This window comes from Nesoenas mayeri, assembly GCF_963082525.1.
Source record: "Nesoenas mayeri genome assembly, chromosome: 12".
Classification (NCBI taxonomy): domain Eukaryota; kingdom Metazoa; phylum Chordata; class Aves; order Columbiformes; family Columbidae; genus Nesoenas; species Nesoenas mayeri.
In genome coordinates this window covers 8,359,121-8,380,271 of record NC_137547.1, presented here as the reverse complement: position 1 = coordinate 8,380,271, position 21,151 = coordinate 8,359,121, and the positions used below count along the sequence as shown (strand labels likewise).

Genomic DNA, 21,151 nt, shown 5'->3' with positions numbered 1-21,151 from the left:
TCGACCACAAGCTGTGGTTCCCCTGCTACTGCAGCTCCTCAGAAACTTCAATGTTAAAAGAAAAGACCTTTTTAAAATGCCAAATCAGATATAAAATTCAGTGGATAAAGAACAGAAACCAACCATCTCACACAGAAACCCCTGGAAAACCATTAGTATCAATACTGTACTTGCTAAACAAAAATTCCTGAAGCTTCTGTGGGAAGAAGGAATCACTGTATCAGCCCAAGGAGAGATGAGAAACTTCTTGTCCCCAGCCTGGGTGGGTAAGGGGGACAGTATCTGAACATCATGACCTCCTGGTTGGGAACTGATAGAGACTCGGCCTTTGCTGAAAGGAATTCAGTTACTACAGAACAGGGAAGGGCTGCTGAGCCTGTCCCGATGGGTCGCCAAATAAAAATACACTGTTGTTAACCCAGTATCAACCATTTGATGAACCCAAGTGCTGCTATCTGTCCTGCCAGCGCCCAATGCTCAGGCAGAGTTCTCGCTCCCCAAAGGGGCCTTTTTCTTTTAGCAGCTCAGAATACTTGGGAAGAGAACCCCCAATAAAAGGCAGAGCACACAGCCTGTTCTTCTGAAGCTATACAGTTTCTCAAGTGTTACAAAAATGATTCGCTAGCAAGTGAGTCAAATGTATTGGTAAGATAGAAGCAGCGTCTGGGCTGGAAAGAAGGTGTTTTTAGCGTGCTGGGGCCAATGAAGATCAAAGGTTTCCAAGCACACCACCACTCTTAAACCAACAGAAAGAAACTGAGTTTAGATACTTATTTAGTACTTCATTTGCTAATTTGCAAAAACAAGGAGAAATCTTCCTCTGCTCTCCAGCTCCTTGTTGGGAAAGCTCGTGCCAACACGGGGGGGTTGCTGCCAAGAACTCAGCCCGGCGTGACCCCGAGTTCCCCGGAGCTGCTGCGGAGGAGCGAGACACAGCCCATGCGTGCGGGGACAGCGAGAACGGGTCTGGTACCACCCCGACACCGCGTCTGCTGCTGGAATCAACCCAGCAAAAACCCGGGATGCACTAAGCGATAAGCCAAGGTTAAATCAGTCTTAACTGACAAGCCCAGTATAGGCTCAGGTAACGGAAAAGTTACCCCGTGGTTTGAGTTTGAAAGAAACAATTTCACATGTGCTACAGAACTACGGCGGATGAGCTGCTTGAGAAGTAAGGTAGCCTAATTTCCTCCTTCCCCTCAACACAACTAAAAATGCTACTTTCAGATGACTGTTCTCAGTTTTAGCACTGAGGAGAGCTAGGTCAGAAGCCAGCCTTGGAAAGTTTTACTCAGCAGCAGCTTTAGAAACCATAAATTATCTTTAGGCTAAGTTTACACGCTCCCGCTCCACAGTGTGACTGCCAGCTCCCTTCTGCAGGCTCTTTGAACACCACAGACATTCTCCAAAGCCGGCAGAACCTCACCCAGGCACGGCAGGGAATCGCAGGATTACTTTTGTTAAGACAAGCAGTAGACTAGGTCTGAACTCCAGACTGAGCTTTAGTACTCTGGGCACAAGGCAGAGCTCCCAGCCCAGCAGGACCCGACAATGAATCCCAAAGGGAGCACGAGCCTCGAGAGCTGCTTCGTTAGCAGCTTCACTGCATCACGATGGAAAAGTCACACACAAACCAAGCAAGGCTGGGTCTCTTTGCAGGCTAAGCCTGGAAAGTTTTAAAAAAGGATAACTGCTTTGAAAGCTTCATTTTGAACTGTTTTTACAAATTTAAACCCCAAAAGGTAATAAATGTTCTGTTAGCTAAAGGGTTTCTCTCCCTACCTTTGGTCTATAGCAGAGACTTGGCAGAAACTTCAGCTCCTGAGAATTTAAGTTACAAAACCTGAGATTAAACCCATCAGACTCATCTCCTGGCCTGTCCGCATCGGGGTGCATTTGCGGTACAAGGAGCCGCAATCCAGGCCTACAGCTTCACATCCTTGTAGGCACAGGATGGACTCACGTGTTGGGCCAAAAGTTCAGCAACAGGAGAAATGCTGCACTTTAAAAGGTTAAACTTGGGATTCTTCCCTTTTTCCTCAATGTTTTTGTGCACTTACACAGAAGGAAGTGGGACGACACTTTGAGATGATCCTCACCAACACAACAGCAACTTTTCACGTACACAGGGACAAAGGCACCAAACCCAAACCCGCCTCCAGAGCGGGCAGATGTTTGACTCGGCAGCTGCCATTCACAGGCTCAAGGGACAATATCTGCCATTTTCAAGGGGAGCTACTCACATTAAGGTAACCCCGCATCTGAAACCAAATTTCTCAAATAATTTCTTCAGGGCCACAAGGGAATAACACTGACACAGTCACTGCAGAGGCGAGCGGCACAGGCCAGCGGCTCTGGGAACTCTTACAGGTACTTAAACTGCCCCGATGTTTTAAGCCAGGGTCTGATAGGAAGGTCTGCGATGTCCTTCGAGGTGAACACAAACCCTCACACCATGCTGGGTCGTGGAGCAGATCAGAAATTAATGTAAGGTACAGCAAAACCTTCCAGATGGGGATTAGCAGAGAAACTCCTGCTGGGAATGAGAGCGAGTGCCAAATTGTGACAAGAGAGAGATTAATACTTTCAGAGGCATAACCACTACAAAACATCTGAAGAAATAACGTTTTTCTAGAGTTTTTCCTCCTTTGGAGTTAACGGTACTTATCTGTCACTTGCACGAGGACAAAGATCGGACTGCATAGAGAAGCACTGAAGCTTTTGCCCGCATATCTTTAATACACATTTCAAAGGACAACAGGTTTCTCCTATGCCATATATCATTGCTAGGCATAAGTTAAGATATCCCAGAGATAATTTTACAGGCATTTTTTGCAAGCACTCATTAAATGCAAGAAATTTCCAGAATGTTCCAGAACTTCCTCTAACTGGCCTTTTCCATGTGTTGATAATGCCTTTACTGCAGAGGTACTGCTCCATTTACAAGCTCCAACAGATCCCCCTCAGGCAGGAGTTTCAAACAACACTAAGTAGGATCTGTAAACTTTATTATGACAGGAAAATTACTGAAAAAACCCAATATCAGAAAAGTCAAGCCCTCGGCCATATAGCCCATCTTCATTTTCTTGCACCCTCTTTCATATCTGGTTTTGGCACCACCCCTAAGAGGGCTTGGGATCTGTCCACACATTCCACCCATAAATGACACTAACTGGAGTCATTCTTTAAAATATCTGTCAAATATAATTCTTTCACTGTGTCAATTCTCACGGACTTGCCCCCACAGTGCTGGGATGAAGTCATAAATTATATGTTCTGCCACTCCATTTTCCCTGATTGTTTGGTAGAACCTCTCCACTAATAACCAGTGATCATCAGCCACCTCGTGGCTTAAGTGGTTTCCAATCATGAAAGATTTATCCATTGTGACTTCCAGTCAATCACCGAGACAGCGAAATGGCTCGAGACCGCGGGATGAGCAGACAGACCCCAGAGACGCGGGGAAGCGGAGCGAGTGCTGACTCCAAACACCCAAAAATCAGAGAACAGCTGCATCTAAAACCCATGTTTATCTCTATAAGGAAGCCAAAAGCCCAGGGCCAGGGGACAAACTCAGCTCCGAAGAAACTCGCCAGTCACAGCGCGTGCAGGGACCGCTCCAGAAGATCAGGTCAGTTCAAGGAAGAATTGTGTGCTGGGATGAGATGTGGATAAGTGCATTCCCTACCCAAGGTGAGACGGCACATCCACGAGCCAGGGGATGAGAGGACACATTCCTCCCAAAGATCGGGCCACTGAAAGACAGGGTCTCAAGGAAGGGTATTTCTCCTCCAAGGGAAGGATCTGACCTGTACAGTTAGCACAACATGGAAAATAAAGATGAGAAGAAAGAGACATTAGGTGCTAACTGCAAGGGTACTCAGATCCAAGCTGCAAGTACTCCCAGGATGGTGAGTTAAAACCAGCTGTGCTCTTGTCAGGCTCTTTCCTCCCCCAATCCAGCTGATGGCACCAAGAGCACAACACGGAAATGCCCCAACTCCCAGACTTGCAGCCTCCAGCAGTGAACGTGGAGCATCACTGCTGACTGGCACGCTGACACACATCCGCTCACGGGAGAAAACTCAGACACACATCTGCTCACGGGGCAAAACTCAGGAAAAGAAGGCTGTTTTAAAGAGAGAACTAATGTCTGCACTATAGTCTGTCTCTTGCTCATCTCTATTAAACAGATGATAATTCACTAGAAGTAAGCAGCTGCTATTGTAAGCGTAGAAGATGACGGGGATGGAATGGGTTGTCACCAGCAGATACCCAGAGCACGCTGGGCAGGTCAGGGCGGCTCCGTCACCCTCACTCAGCTCCTTGTGCAGCTTCCAAAAAGCAGCTTCACAGCCACACTGAGCGTCCCCAGAGCTCGGGACAGAGCTACCGGGAATCAACTGCTCCGCAACAAAAACTACAAGAGTAAGCACAATTTATTTTGCTACATTCCTAAAATGAAATAAGAAAACATTTAAATGCTACAGCTTATTTAGATAATACACACTGGAAGACATCTTTTACTGCTGGCAGCTTGAAAGAAAAGAACATAATTACAATTCCAAGCATGAAATGAGCTCTCTTCCACACATGCCTGAACCAAGTCTAACTGTTTCACCAGCTGTAGGGAATCAAAGCAGGCAGAATTCAACAGAAACGACCTAGAAGCAGCAGCTCTCGGTGCCTTTAACCCAGTAATTGCACAGCACCTGGGTCCGGAAGGGCCGGGGAGGATTGAGCAGTTGCAGATGTGCAGCTGATGTGGTGCACAGAGCATTTGATCTCCCTGGAATGTGGGACCCCAACAACGCATCTGTGTGCTGCCCAGCACACCCTGCGCCCAGGGATGTGTGAAACTCACATTATACCGCCACTGAAAAGAAAAAAGCCCCAGCATGAGTTTGACTGTTATTTAACTAAGAGAAAAATAATAGCAGCTTTGGTCTTAAGTATCTGCCAGAGTGACCAGTAGCCACTTCCAGATACATTCTTTCTTCAAGTACTTCAAAACTAAGTTGCTTCATCACAAAGGTACAAAGGAGGCTCCTAGAGGTAAACCCACCATGACCTCTGCATCTCCAACTCGTCACAGATTGTTAAAACAGCTCTAAACTGGAGTCATCAACATTATGCCCCTACAGTGAAATCACGTAGTGAGTTTTCCCATTTTTGGATTTTAAGCGTGATGCAGGATTATCTGCCGCTCATCTCGCGCTTCACGCGGGTTTCATACCTGCTTTCTTCAAAGTGCACAGGTCCTCACAACACACCATTGTGAAAGTGATCCCAGCTCAGACCTTGCTGCAAATCCCAGTCCAGCTTCACACGTGGAGCCAGGAAAGGCCCTGGACCCCAGTACCAAGGCCACAAACACCATACAGACACCGTACAGACACAGGGACACGGCTGTCCCTCCAGCCAAAGCATTTGCATCACCTGCACGGCATAACAAAGCTGAATAAATATAAATAAACTACGTAGGAGTTAGCACTGCTAGACTAATAACAACTCTAAGCTTGATCCTGACTTTGGACAGAGATTTCTGCAAGAAGATGATGCTTTTGAGATGAACAGCTGGGGCAGCCGCTGCCCGTGTTCCCGCTGGCAAACCCAGCCTCAAGAGTTTGTTAATTTATTCTGAGCTCCAGTATTGCCAACGCAATAATCTTGCTGCTCTTAGAGAAGTATTCTTACTGTGTGCAGAAAAAGGGAAGATGACAATCCTCTCGGCTGAAAGAAGCACACATTTCCCCTTTCAGTCTGTCTAGATATACACGTATATGCTTCCATACGCTTGCTCGTTTTTGAGTCACAAGCAGAAGTCCCCGTGCAGGCCCAGAGCAGCGGCACAAACATCTCAAGGGGCTGCATGACACAGAATGAACATCACTGTGCGCCCTGCATAAAATCACACAAACCTTCATTCAGATAGACGCATATTGACGCATATATTCTGCTTTAAATCATCTCTGCTACACCGATCTTTCCTTCCCCATTTTTCAACCCCAAAAGAATTACCACTTCTTTCCAGACAAGAACTTCTGCCAACATTCTGGAGGGCTCCAGTCCAAACCACACATAGTTCAACAACAGCGGAGTCGAACAAAAAGGAAAACTATAGCCTTTTTTCTTTTTTTTTTAAATTATACCTTGTGAAAGTAAAGCTGAGCAGGGGAAAAAAGAAGTCAAAGTCATTGATTAATTCCAGAGTAATGAAGATAGTTTATAGCCCACTGGAATAAATATTCTAAGCTTATCAGATTTATCACCATCCTTTAATGTCTAAACTCAAGGTGGCTCTACAGAAAAGTAAATGAATGCTTTACAGGCAAGGGTTTCATAACTAGGTCAAAGCAGGGGGGTAAAGTTTTAAATTCCTACTCACCCAGCAGAAAAAAAAAACCAGGATCAACCTCCTTTCCCAGGGATCTCCAAGGTTTTAACAGGAAAAAAATCCAACTTTGCAAAACTGCAAAATACAGCCTCTCAATGCTGTTTCATTGAAGCCTCCCCAGGACCACGACTTGAATTATGACCCAACTTTCTCCTAAGCTACAGAGCACAGCTCTTTACTGCCATTATCAGAAATGCAAGGTTTTCAATAATGGGGAAAAAAAATAAATCTAAATCTGTGTCAAGAGGTAAAGCTACACAAAATCACAGGGCAAAGGAACTGGAAAAGTGCAAGCGGTAACTGGAACTATTCTGAGGTATCTGATGGACTTCACTGGTTTTTACCTTCAAATGTTAAAGCTATGAACACTTCTGGTTTTAACAAAAAATGTCTCACAGCTTTGCCCAGTACACTCTGTCCTCCTTGTTTGTATCCGAGAGTTCTTCCAAAGAAATTTAACAAGGACTAAGCAGAAAAATAGAGTCTAGTTTTGTCTTCATTCCTCTGAGGCACTGTAAATTAAATACGAATACAGAAACTTATTTCTGTGAGCAAAGGAAAGCTCTGCATGGGGAAGAGGTGTTTTTTTAAGCTGAATTTTCCCTAAACAAAGCACCCACTTCAGTGACACCCCACACAGCCACCACCTCCTCCTGGGACAGCTTCTGGAAGCAGCAAGACCTGCTCAAATGTACACAAATCATATGGGATAGAACACAGAAAAGCCCCACACTTGCAATCTAATTTGAATCCTTTATTTTTTCCCTTAATTTAGCATTACAAACCAGTAAGTCTAAGTCTACAGCAGCATCTTGGAGGAATCCACATGTCAGCCTCACGTACCAGGAAGACACCACCAGGTGATCAAACCGGCATTAATCGCCTCACTGACAACTATTCCGGCGTGTGCAAAACCATCAAAGTGGAGCTTTTTTGTTCACATAATTTGCTTACTAAATTTTGCTCCGGTGTCCAGCGGCGTTTGTGCACACAGGGCTGGGAAGGGCTCGCGCCGAGCCAGGGTGCCAGCATCGCACATCGCTGCTGCGCACAGCTCCCGCTCCACTTGTCTGCCTTGAACATCTAATTAATCCTCTTGCTCATCACCACCGAAGCTTACACAGGAGCATCTCAAAGCTCGGTGCTGTTTTGCAAGTATGACTTAAAAAAGAAATAGATGAAGCAGCTGTGAGGACCGCGGTGGGAAGGGAGTGTGACCCCACGTTCTGCTCCCCCAGGTCCAGGCTCCGCAGGGGCTGGATGGAAGAAAACGTCTCCTTGGTGCCTCTCAGACCACGGGAATAACCCCCGATAACAGATTTCTACAGCAAATCTAACCTGCACTTTGCATATGACCTTGAAAGAGGGGACATTTAAAAATCCATATGCACGTACACATAGCGCTGGCTGCACGTGTGCAGCTCTATGTGTATTTTTGTAAAAGCTTTCCTACCTTCAGCAAGATTGAGGTCAAGGGAATGAGGAAAGTTTCTGTATCTTTAACCAAACCTTCGAGTACATCATTCATATTCAGGTACTCCTTACATTAAAGCACTAAAATAAGCAGGAGAAGGGAGAAGATGACAACAAATAGACTTACTATCAGTCTCCAAGCTCAGTTGCTCAAGAGAATTCAGGAGCACTACAGCTGGTTTATTCCTTTATTATTAACCAAGAGCATACAAACCTTTCATTAAACCTCTCACAAGTTAAAGTTCCAAAGCGAAGCTCTCCAGCAAATGTTTTTCTACTAACTTAAAATACATTTCTGTGAATATTTCTTTCCTACATTATCTTCCACCAAAATGTGTATTTCTAATACAACACTTAATTCCAATTAAGAAAATGTTGAAAGGCTTCCTGTAAAAAAACAAACACAGGATATTGGCAAGACTACAAGAATGAGGTAAAAACTACTGAAGACAAAAAAATAATTTTCTTCTGACTGTGTAACATGAAAAGGAAGTCTATTTCTTATATGACACCAGCAGTAAGTCTACATCCCGCAAACAGCAATCAGAGCTATTCAACATTAACCTTTTCATCCTTAGACTGTTAGTTTAAACAGCTGAAAAGTCCTACAAAAGGATGAAAATGCACAAAATGAAAGAACTGCTCCTGCTGCACCTCCCCATGCCCACAGTGACCAGCTTCTCTCCTTCTCCCAGCTCCTCCAGGTATTCTTCCCCATGTTAGTTCGTGGTTAGCATTGGGCTGAGCACTCGGGCTCAGCTACGCCGGGCTGGGAGTCAGGCCTGGGCCAAGCTGGAGGTGACCGGGAGCACAAACACCCCCAGTCCTGCCTCCCACCTGCCTGGGGACAAACTGGGGGTCAGGACTGCCGGGGAAATTCTGAATTAATGTCAAATGTTATCACCTGAAGCCAAGGAAAGTCACAGATAATGGACTCTCAGAAACACCTGAGCTCTGCCTGGCAGGGTCCAAGCCTCCCTGCAAGATGCACAACAACTTTTAGGCTAATGACTTTTCCTAAAAACCACCAACGCCTGCAAGTATTAAAATTTTCTAAGGGTACACAAGGAACCGGCAGTGGAATGCCAGGTCCTTCTCTGTGGCTGCCAGGAACAACAGATGCGCTGTTCTGGGCTTCTCAGTCCTCAGAGACCCTCCTATGCTGCAAATCCTCCAAAATATTCATTACAGCCAGGTCTAAGTCCTCCAAGAGCTTCCCCATTTGTTCATCGTACCGGGGCTGTCCCCATCGTACACAGGACCTGCCGTGACACCAAGGGCACAGGACCCCGGTCCTGCTCCATCTCCAGCAAAGCCCATGCGGATACAACAGGCCCTGGGATGCACCCAACCCAAGGGCAGAGCTGCTCTGGTCACTGCGGCTTGTATATTATTGCAAGATCATACTGTATTTTTACATTATTGTATGATAGGATGAGTCCGGATACGTGCAACACACAAACTCCCTCAACATCCTACAGTTGTTGTGTAGATCAGATAACCACCAGAATAAATGCTATGAAACCTGGACTCCGGTGATGGGAAGGGAGCAAAACCTTTGGAGAGTGCCCATCCTCAGGCTGCAAAGTCCTTCTGTAGTAAAAAAATGTCACCGCTGTCCCCCCCGTGACAGTGCTGGAGACAACCCAGTAACCAGCATCACGTGTCCCAAAACACCAACATCATTACTAGACATCAATCCATTTCCATTCTGCAGTTTAAACATACAAGTGAAACTCCAGCCCTGGATAACTGTCTGTCTGTCCTACTATCAATGCTGTTTCAGTGTTCCAGTGACTCCCACACCACAACCATCTCTCCCTCCGTGACCCTAATAACCAACAACAACTTCAAATCAGAGCTACCAAAGCCAGCCCACCTGGATTATTAACTCACCTGGACAAAAATAACTAAATAAAATTAAGAATCCACAACAAATCCACGAAAACCAAACAGAACATCTATTTCCTAAAGCCCTCGTACACACACCGACCATGTCCTTCTCCTCCAGGAGCGGTTCCACGGGTGAAGTTACACGTTTCTGATGGGGAGACCCAGAGACCCAGAGTAACCTCTGATATTGGTAACCGTTTGAATTTAAATTTCAAATAAATTTAGATGAAAGATTAAAGATGTTGTTTTGCCTTTCCAGCACTGAGGAGATGCTTATCTTGTGTAACGAGGGAGCTCATAAAAATAACAAGGGAGAAGATTTACACCCAAGCTCCTAAAAAAAAGTAATGAATTACTGATTTTTGCAGCTACTTAAGTGGTAGGAGCAGATGGTTACAGGCAATAGTATTGACAGCTTCACAAGCTGCCACCCGCAAAGGTGAGCTGCTAACTCTGTTCCAAATTCAAGAGTTAAAAGCATTACAGCTGAGACCACTCTTGGGGGAAACAGGGAGTTTCAGCCATTCCCCAAGTGCTGCAGAGATCAGCTTCGCTGCTGCACCCAGCACAGCCCCTTCCAAAAACCCACACACAGAGCAGGGCCGGAGTCCTGAAAACACCCCGAAATCCCTTCTCCTGGCTCCCGCCCATCCCCAGAAACAGGAAACAACCCACCTCATCCAGTCTCAATCCCAAATCAAAATACTAATTAAAACATTAACTTGTTAAAGACATTTCAGTGAAGTTCTCTCTGAATTTCTGCTGGAGAAGTCCAGCAAACTACTATAACACAGGGATAACACATGGCGTCGTAAAATCTGTCAGAATACCTGAGTTCTCAAGCATCTAATTAAGTCAGTAATGAATGAGACTGAGCCTGCAAATCTCAGCCCTTGTTGCCTTGCTCTTCTAAAATTAAAGCTCTGCCAAGAATTTAACCAAGGGAATAGAAATAACAATAATGCTGAGTCCCCATCTTCAGACTCGACAGCCAAGACTGACTTCTCAGGAGCATTTCCTGTTTTTATCAGAAGTCCCTTTCCAAAGAATACCTATAAAGTCTATCCATCAATTTTGCATTTCCTTACAAAAATAACAATTTCCCCCTTTCACAGGTACATATTAAAGAAACAAGCAGCACCTGCCAGTCACAGTCAGACGCTTCGGTAGTTCAGCCAAACCATTTTCTATGCAAGGTTTCCAAGTAACTCATACTCAATTTTTCCTGCCACTTTACACCACCCAGCACTGATCCCCATCTCGAGGTGTCGGGCAGGTGACCGGGACCTCTCGGACACTGACTGTTCCACCAGAGATGCCTGAGTCACCGATCCGCCTCCCTCGGTATCCGTACAACAAGAACACATTCTCCCAAACACCAAAAACTACTTTTCCCCCTTAAAGAACTCTGGGATTTGAGTGCCAAAATCATCAGGCTCACAATGCTCTATACTGTTATTTAAAAGAGGAAAAGATAAAGGAAGAGGAACATTCTACACTATTATTCATTCAAGGAGCACAACAGTGAGCCTGGTCTATCCGCAGCCCGTTGGTCTGCAGGCTCCTCGGGTAGAACAGATTGCACACCTCTTGCTGCCAAATGCATCAGCTGCACCGCATCACGGCACGATGGAGATCTCCGAAAACAAACCGCTCCAGCCATACTTGTGTCATCCCACCCTTTCCCTCCAAAGCCCGTCAGCCCGCGGCCTCCGGCACAGACCACGACTGCAGCCTCTGTCAAGAACACAAAACACCCAGAAATCAGTAAAAAACCAAAGCCTGCCCCTCACTGCCGCGAGGCCGGTCCCTCCCGCAAGGGACACATGGGACCCGCGTCACCCACAGAAGGTCGCACAACCACGGCAGCAGGAACGGGTCGTTACGCACCAACCAACCTCCAACTCCCTCCTGAAATCGTTCCCATGTGTCGGCCGGGCCACGTGCCTCACGGGAACCTTCTCCCTTCAAATATTAATAACACTCTGCCAGTTACTGGAAACGATGATCCTGTGCACCATCTACATAACAAGCTTGTTTTAATGAACTTATTCCTAAACTCAGCTGTGATTTTTAAGTGTAGAATACATTAGGTGATACAAATCTGCAAAAATCTTAATTCAAAAGTATACTTTTTAAAATAGGATTTTTGTAGTCATAACGTAGTCCTTTCAGAGAATAAAATTATTCAAAAACAAGTAAAAAAAAATGAACCAAACAAAAATTATTTTCCATCTTTTTTGGTAATTATTGCCATGGCTTTGTCTAGTTCTAAGCAGGACACGAGGGGAAGGAGGCCCAGTGTTCCATGAGGCTGTGAACTGCTCTTACCAAGAACTTCCTTTGGTGTCGTGGTGAACACGCAGAACTGAGCTACACCCAGAGAATAAGTCAAGCAAGACGTTTTTCAAAGAAGTTCCTGCTTAGCTCAGATCTGTTCATTAAGGGCACTGCATTGTGCACACAGACTGAGCTGGCTTATTAGCAGCAGAAAGGCTGGTGAAAGTGAATTAATGCGAGTGCTTCGCTCTCTAACATTTGACATGCGAGAAAGGAACCTCCCTACCCACATTTCTCCTGAAAGGTGCCTTCAAATTGAGGGCACGTAGGTGGCATCTGCCAAAAGTGGCATGTGAATAACATTGGCAATTTAACAAATTCTGATAAAATACAGAGAACTGTAAAAGCAGCAATTCAAACACTCAAATCAGATGCTTACACTGAGATTACAGATTTTTCATTGGGGTAGAGGGAAGGATCTGAAAGATCTTTTCTGCAGGTGTCAGAGGTGTCTGGTGTCCAAAAATGTGAGTTCCTTTGAGCAATTAAGAGATCCGGGTTCACAATAAAGCCACCTCTGCCTGTGGTGAAGATGTGGCTTTAAAAATTAAATGTAGATTATCTAGAAAATGGACAGACAGAAAAGCTCCCGGCTCCCGAGGGCCGTGGAAACCCACCCAAGGTTTCCACAGGACAGCGTCAGAGTGGAGCCAAAGGGAGCTGGGCTGGGAATTCTGACCCACCTCCGGCACAAACCCAAACCGCCTCCTCTGAACACCCCAGGCAAACCTGCACCTGGAAAACGACCCAGCTGCTCTAAAGCACCTCCAAAACCTGTCTTTTTCTGAGAGAAAGGGCTCCAGCATTGCAGGGGTGGGTGAGGCCCACAGCAGGACAGTTGAACCCAAGCCACACAGTTCCCTCTTTAATGCTACATGCAACTGTTAATTCCACCTGCATGCAGCTCCAGGCCCTGCCTCACGACACCTCAGATGCTCGCCCCAAAAGCCAACATTTCCTACTGTAGCACCCACAGCCTCACCGCTCAGCTCGGCTGTGACCGACCTGCTAAAGAAAGAACACGCACGGTGCTGCTGGTGTGTGATCCTCCAGCCCCTTTCGTTTGGAAGGGATAAGAATTGTAATGTGGGAAAAAAGGCTGGGAGCTCAGAAGAACACTTCTATGCAAAGAAGCGTCTTCCTTGTGGAATACTGAGCTCTATTTCCCCCAAAGCAGTAAAAATTGAAAACTGTTCATGAACACATTTAAGAACATTAATAGAAAAATAACAAGCAGTTAAGTGAAGTCACGTTCCACCTAAACAACACGACCATTATTGCAGCATCTGACTTTCAGAAGACAATTCAATCCTGGCAGCATGTACTGTAATTGCTTTTCCACGACAGGCCTCAGCTTTACAATTGTCTCCTTCTCGGGAGGTCAGAACGCGGCTTGGCTGCAGCTCTGAAAAGCAATTCTGTTCAGCAGCACTACCTTATTCATTCTTTTAATCTTACACCTACATATTCATGATGAACTCTGTAACATACCAGTGCCAAAGCCGTCATCAAAAGCCGCTGTAATCTCTGTGCGGATAAAGCCTTGACCCCCGTGCTGCCCAACGAAGCTGTTGGGAACCACGAATCCCACCAGCACTGGGTCCGGAGCTGCAAACCCGGCAAGTCCCGAGCGAGCCCAGGGCAGTGGCCGCTTCTCGCTGCCGACAAGGAAAAAGCAGCTACAGCGACGAACCTGCTGGTTTTGGGCAAACCTTTCAAAACAATTCAGTGAGAAAATACCTGTCCTACTCATGGTGTGAGAGCTGCCGTGTTGCAGCCACCCAGGCTACATGAAGCTGCCATCTCACACAGTCGACTGGACTCCCTTTTTCCCCACCCATTTGCATGGAACCTCTGCTGTTATTGCTACACAAACTGCAGGAAAAAAAAAACAAAACAACAAAACATAAAAATCTCAAGTCTGTTGTAGAGAACTGAGGATAGCAATGTTTGCAGCAACTCCCGTATTTCGCAATGAAGAAGCCATCTACCGAAATGGAGAAATCTCGGAGTTTCCCAACCCTTCCTGCACCGGCACAGCCTCCAGCACCCACTGCAGCGCCAGCTCAACCGGGCAGTGCGTCATACCGCAAACTAGCCGCTAAAACCTCTACGTATTTCCATTTTATTTAAACACAGAATATCTCGGTGACCAGGCTAGCAGCACAGCATCACCAGCAGCGGGACGGGCACGTGAGATGGGAATAAACCACCTCCCAGGGACGGAAACACCCACACCGGGTCTGCAACCGACGGGAACGGCGCAGTGCACACCCCTGAGTCCCTTCCCAGCACAAGACCCACAAAGCAAAATCACTCTTCTTTCCTTTTCTTTTTTTGTTTGTTTCACGAGTCAGGGAAACATCTGACTTGATACTCATTATTTCTTTCTACACAGCATGAATATTTTGTCACATCACACATCCTCAACCTTCATCTGTCAAGTTTTTCCATCCACGGTTTCAGCTAGAGCCATAATCAACATATACACAAAGTACAAAACATCCAGAGAGAAAAGGGCTAAAAAGATAGAGAAAAAAAGCATATGTGGCAAACTTTGGAAAAGGGCAGCTACCACAGCGATGTGGTGCATAATATAAGCTCTCAGGAATAATCCTAAAAGATATTAGTGGCCAAAAGGCAAGTGATGCAGACAGAAGGCCCTGGAGAGACGCAGTCTGCCATAAAGCTCCATAATCTGTCAGGAAGCAAGTGATTTTGCCCAGTGGGCAAGTCTACTATGCAAATCTGTTTGAATGTTTAGTAAGTTTAAGTGAAAGGTACTGCAATTAATACTATCCTGGTTTAAAGGTACGCCTTGCATTCAAAAATGCAAAACACCATTTACTTCAAAACTTGGAATAAAGAAAATCTTTGCACCGAGCTGTGAAACATAACAGGTAGTAAACAGCCTGTTTTCTAATTGACATCAGGATTCAGCTCGGTTTTTGCAGGGACTGCAGAGCAGTCTCAAGGCAGGAGTTACTGCACAGCCAGCAAAAGGGCTCCCGCTCCAGCCGCTCTCATCGCTCCGCTGCAGCAGGGGAGTCACCGATGCCTCGCCTGCTTTGCTTCACCTTTAAAGGCCTCTACTGCTATTAATATTCATCAAGGGAAATTGAAATAATGCCTTGTCTCCACCTGAATACCTTGGAATTATTACAGACAAACTAAACTGGAATTATTATGGATAAACTAAATGCAAAGATTGTGTGGGTTTTGTTGGTTTTTTTCCTTCTCCAAACCCAGGACAAAAGAAACCTACCGGCTTGCAAAGCCACCTGATAAAGCAGACCTGCATTTCCACGTGGAGTAACCCACAGCCTTTATCACAGCGACCATCTCAACACATGATCCCACTGCAGCGCAAGCCCAGGGGTCAGCCAAGCACCCCGCGCTGCAGGTTCCCCATGGGAGACTCTCCACGGCGTTTCTGGCAACACTGAGATGACCTTGAACTTCACGCCATCGCCACGACACACACGGCAACACTGAGCATGGCAAACAACGGCTTTTATTCAGCTCGAAAAACACCAAACTGCCAGCAATGCACAGAAAACCAGCACGAACCAGCTCCCTCCTCCCAGCCACACCTGCAGCTGACAGCACCGCCCCGCGCATCTCATCCTCTCCAAAATGTCTGAGCAAAAATCTCTTCCTCCCGCCCAAAACTCCACTCCAGGATAGCCTGTCATTCCTACATCTGATAATGCTACCGAAAAGTTGAATCCTAATGCTGCACCAAACTGCAGTCTCAGCATATTGGGAGGTTTCTCTGCCCAAAATGAAACACAGGTGCCATCTGTTTCAATTATACTAATCACAAGGAGATATTATATTGAGAAACTGACACTTTTTAATAGACTTTTTTTTTTTTTGAAGTGAAGAGAAAGACAGAAGCCCATGATACACTAGAGGATATTGAATACCCAGCACGCAACAGCCCCAACAAACTCCACAATCCAGTGGGCAAAGCGGCGCTGGAACTGCCCCCACCACAAAGTTCACTGGGGCTTTCACTGAACTCAGGGAAAAGCCTGTTACATGGGAAATAACACAAAATTGAAAGGGCACCTTAGAACTAAAGACACATCCTAAGGTATTACAGTTAGTACCTTTAAGTCATTCCATGGAACTTTGCAATTTTTACCTTCAAATCTCAGAAAATAAAGAAAACATCACAAAAAATATCCACACACCAACAAAAACATTGCCATGGACACAAGCACTCGCTGGGTAATAAAAGATGTGGACAGAAACAAGGTAAATATTTACCGATTCCATAGTTGAAAGCTGTCTTTAGCAGGACATATATTAAAATCCAACAGAGGTGTGTCCCAAAAACGCAGTGTAATCTGAAAAACACAGGAATTATTTCATTAGAAAACTAAAACACACAATTTACTTTTATTCACAACAAGCATGCTATATTTGAGTACACGAAGGCTACCAAATAAAACCCCTTGCCTAATCCAGAAATAAACCTTCTGATAAATAAACCTTCTGATAACAAGTCTGTACAAACAGAGGAACAAAACACTGTGGAAAGCTTAGCAGAGTATCAACCAAGTTCTGTAACTTTCTGACAGTAGACTAAACAAAAAAAATGTACTTGTGTCAAGGTTTCTGTAACAATCTGTGTGCTTTTACAGGCATTTTTTTAATGAAAAAACGTAAGTCATGTCCCCAGCGGTGAGAAACTCGTGACCCGACAGTGCGCAGGGATGAGCGCGCTGCCCAGGCCGCCGTCCCAGGTGCCCTGTGCCGCTGATTCACCTTTTAAACACCTTCTGTGGAACTACCTGGGACATAAGCACTTCATTTTCAAGCACACCTTGGATCCTTGCTCTGAAAAGCAGTTAATCTAAAACAAATCTCTACATTTCCGTTATTTTTTAAACAGCTCTTGCTCCACCTCTCACGGATATTTTTCCAGCTACAAATTCCCAAAGAGAAATTCCTGGTGCTGGGCAGGAACCAGCAGCTCTCAGCACACAAGGCAAAGCAGAACTACATTCAGGAACTGGTACATAGGAGGCTTAGCAGACAATTTCCAGCCCCAAACCTGGCTCCTGAGCCCTGTGCCCCTCTGGGGCATGGGAAGGCTCAGGGGGACCATCCCCGCAGCCTCGGTGCTGCTGCTGGACCTGCTGCTCTCTGCCTGACCAGCACCTTCACTCCGCAAGAAATTCATCTCCCAGCCAGAGCAAACTAGTCTGTTCCAGACGAGATCTCCACAAACGTCACTGCGGGTTTCCAGGTGATCCGGCCGGCCCCCTGGCTGCAGAGGGGACACGTTTGGGACTGCACGGCTCGGCAGGAGCCACACAAGTCACACCAGCAAGGGCGAGCCTGAACTGCTCATAAGCATGTTTGAGGGTTTGCAATGCGCAAGACCAGAGCGCTTGGGCAGAGCCATGTGTAAAACACTGTCTTATGCCGGATTTTTTGTGTCTGCGAAGAATCAAACCACCTCCAGATACCCGCTCAGCATTAGCAGGTTCTCACTTGCAGCTGTAAGGGACCTCCACATATGGAAGGAGTCAGCATACGCTCTCAGCAAAACCGCAAAATTTCTTCAAAACGTGCATTAGACACCCAACAGCAATACCTGAGCTCCAGTTGTACTTCCACAGCGAAGCAGCTCAATAAAGGATCTATTTAACCAGAAATGAGCTGTGCCAGGCAAGCAGCAGCGACAGCAGCGCAGGCCCTGGCCACAGGGTTCACTGGGAGCTCCACATCTGCTCCTGCCAAACTCCCCACCCAAAACCCCATGTCCCATCCGACCTCCAGACCATGTAAACCACACTGAGGGACACAGCAACCGACCCCTGTTCCAGCTGACAATGGAAAATCTGGATTTCTTCTAAATTACCTTTTCTTCTAAAAGGAGAAATTCTAAAACCTGGTTTTATACTCAAAGCCGTACATATAGAAAGTCACAAGTGGGGAGCTACAAAGTACAAACTGTGTTCTTTTCAGAACATTTTACTCGCTTGCTCCATTTGCAGTTGCCCCTTAAAAACTGCTAAAGGTTCCACAGCTCACACCGACCAGCTCCATCCCAAGGACCTTCACACTCTGCTCCTCCTCCCACCTACCCCGTACTGCTCATGTTCTTTTCCCCGACACCTCATACTGACGCTTTTACCATGGAAGTCCTTTGGGGCAGCCAACCGCCACTATTTAAACCTTGTTTTAAGCTATTATCATTCTCCCAAATTCTGCCTGCACCACTTTAAGGCCCAGCCTGCTCATACCATGCTGCTTTAAACAGCAACAGATTTAGTTTCCCATAACCGTTTCACAACTTCGCAGTCAACGAGACTGGCCTATGCAGAGCTCGTGACACAGAGTCCAATTTTATGCTCTATTGCTTACAAACCACTGCTGGATGTGCAACACTTGCCTTCCAGCGGGATGGGTTTGAAGAACCATCAAGGAGAGTCCCCAGGATGAACATGCACAGAACCTGGGAGAGCCTCCTTTGTTTGGAAAAGCTTCTACTCCCTGATGAAAAGTCAAAGGGAAGATGTCGAGATGAGCAACACAGCTGCATCCAGGGCAGAGCCGCTACCAGTTGAGTCTGGGAAACCACGGTGAAAGGAACAGGACAAAATAAACCCAAAAACCCAAAGGAACACGCAAGGGCATGTGGTTCTTGCTCAAAGGAAACCCTGCAGCACACAGACTTTTCCAGACAAGTAAAAGGGAAGCAAATGAAAGTTTTCTGACAGTTTTCTTTCAAAAGAGCAAAGGAGATGGGGACGTACGGCTACCTCATGGATTTTTCCAAGGCGAGTTGCGAGACCCTGAGGGATCCCCCCAAGATGAGACGTGATGGTGACACCTGCACCGCAGCTCTAACACCATCACTGTCCGACTCCTCTTACACTCTTCTCCTCCATAATAAGTCACAACTCTAATTAGAGTTACCCACTTAAACAGAGACAAAAGATAAACTGGGGGAAAATAAAAAAATCTGAACTTCCAACTACATTACCTGGAAAAATCAGTAGCGCTACTTGCTGACAGTAGTGATCATGATCAATTCTGAACAAAACCATCCTAAAACTCTACAGGAATCCTGTCCCATGACATACTGATACACAATTTTGAGGATCTATTTGTATCTGCTTCCTGGCCTACATACAGCAATTTTATTCATCACTTAGCTCACATATAAAATATACATCAGTGTTGTAACTTTGCAACAGTGATCAGCTCTGAGCCAAGTAACTTCCACAACAAACGCTACAGCATTTTTATGAAATGGTTGTCACATCATTTATGAAGTACAGCAAATACTTCAGCAGAAGATGCCGACCTGGAGATGATGGGCAGAACCTTACTGGCTACACGTGTTCTGGCCGCTTGCACCATGTTGCTCCTCTGCAGAATCCAACACTTCAATTTAAAACCAACTTCACTTCCAAAACCTTAAATTATAATGAACAGACACATTTATCCATCCAATTTTCTTAGCTCTAGTCTGATGAAAAGGTATCACTGCACAAACTAACGTCATCGTCCTTGTTCTCCCTCCGGTGACCGGTGGCCAAGCTCAGTGCAGCTGCGCAACCCGCTCCGCACCACAAACCGTTCATCCTCCCTGCACGCTCAAATGGCACAAAAAGGACCAAATAATTAAGCGTTCAAGGCGACCAGATTCAGGTTCAAAACAGGCTCAAGCTTTCAAGATCTGTGACGCTTTATTTTATATTAACATCAAGTAATTTGGAAACTATGCATAAGCAGAGAGTTCCATTTAAAAAAGTGTTTCAACCTCTAAATTCTTGCACCAACTTCTGCTCTTTAACACGTTGTCCTCAGCAGTTCCCACTGATTAGTTATTGATTCACGTTGCTGCACTCCCAGACAGATCAGTGAACTTCAGATTTAGAGCACACGGTGCAACTTTTCCCAGCGCTCACCGAAAAAATTAGGAATTAAGTAATTCAAACTTCTTCAATAAAAGGGTATCTTGTAACTTTAGAGAAATCAGTATTTGTAGATGGAAAATGCTTTACACTCACAAGATGTGACCTAAAAAAAAAAAACAACAAACCACAAAGAAACTATACTTGCATTAAGATTAACTATAGACTATTTCCATCAAAGCATTTTGGGGCTGGCAGGGAAACACCAACTGGTCGCAGTAGCAAGGCAAGAGGTGGATTCATAGACTGATCTCAGTCATGAAAGAATAAAACTTGACCAGCTCCGTCTCTATGAAGAATGTGCTTGAGATTCAACATTATACATCCAGCTGTTTCTGAATGTGATCAATTGAATGCAACAAGGGTTCCATGTTCCAGGGAGCAGGAAAGAACCCATCTGCTGAAGTCAGATACGAAAGAATCAAGAGACCAACCTCTCCACAAGCAAGTACATTTTTTTTCTTATTAGTGCTTCTTTGAAGCAAAAAGTACAAAGTTGTGTTTAAAGAGAGACTTGCATCGGTTCAGATTTTATGGTCATCCAGAGCTAACGAGTGTAACAGGATCCCAGCAGGAGCGTAGATTCTGGTTTAGACCAACTTGGAACGGGAAAGGTCTCTAGGGAGCAGGACAGCATTTGCCACAGTGCTCAGCTGCCTCTCCCAAAATAATTTCAGCAAGAGACAACATTTCAATGAGGCATCTGAGGGCTCCGGCACAAACACCCAGTGGAGAACACACAGCACAGGGAGCTCAGGCTGCCGGATCAGCTCCAGCACCTGACGCACACAACTCCAGCAGGTACAACACATGTGGAGGGAGGGAAACAGAGAAACGTTTCCAATGCTATCCATGGGCACGGGGGGTGTCTGCACAGCTTCACACAGCACCCAGACCACCTTCCACCCTGCTGAAACCTGTGAAACTGGAAAAACACACTGCAATTCACCTGTCTGAGGAAACGGAGCTGGGGGGAGAATCCATAAGCAAGCAGTACTACAGACCCTATGTACTTGTTATCTTCCACAAATATCTGTAGGTACCTTCTGCAACAGCAGGGCTTGTTTTCCTGCCTGGTTATAGCACCAAAGTCTGGTAAAACCAA

At 45.7% G+C, this 21,151-nt stretch overlaps 1 protein-coding gene across 4 annotated transcripts in view; it reads right to left on the bottom strand.

The window, feature by feature from the left end:
• The window catches only part of ANKRD11 (ankyrin repeat domain containing 11), a 137,087-nt gene that overhangs the window by 96,040 nt on the left and 19,896 nt on the right, over window positions 1-21,151 (bottom strand). For all 4 annotated transcript variants that reach the window (XM_080351796.1, XM_080351793.1, XM_080351795.1 and 1 more), the window contains exon 2: window positions 16,379-16,458. The gene's annotated coding sequence lies outside the window, so the exon portion shown is untranslated. The remainder of the gene's footprint in view (window positions 1-16,378; window positions 16,459-21,151) is intronic.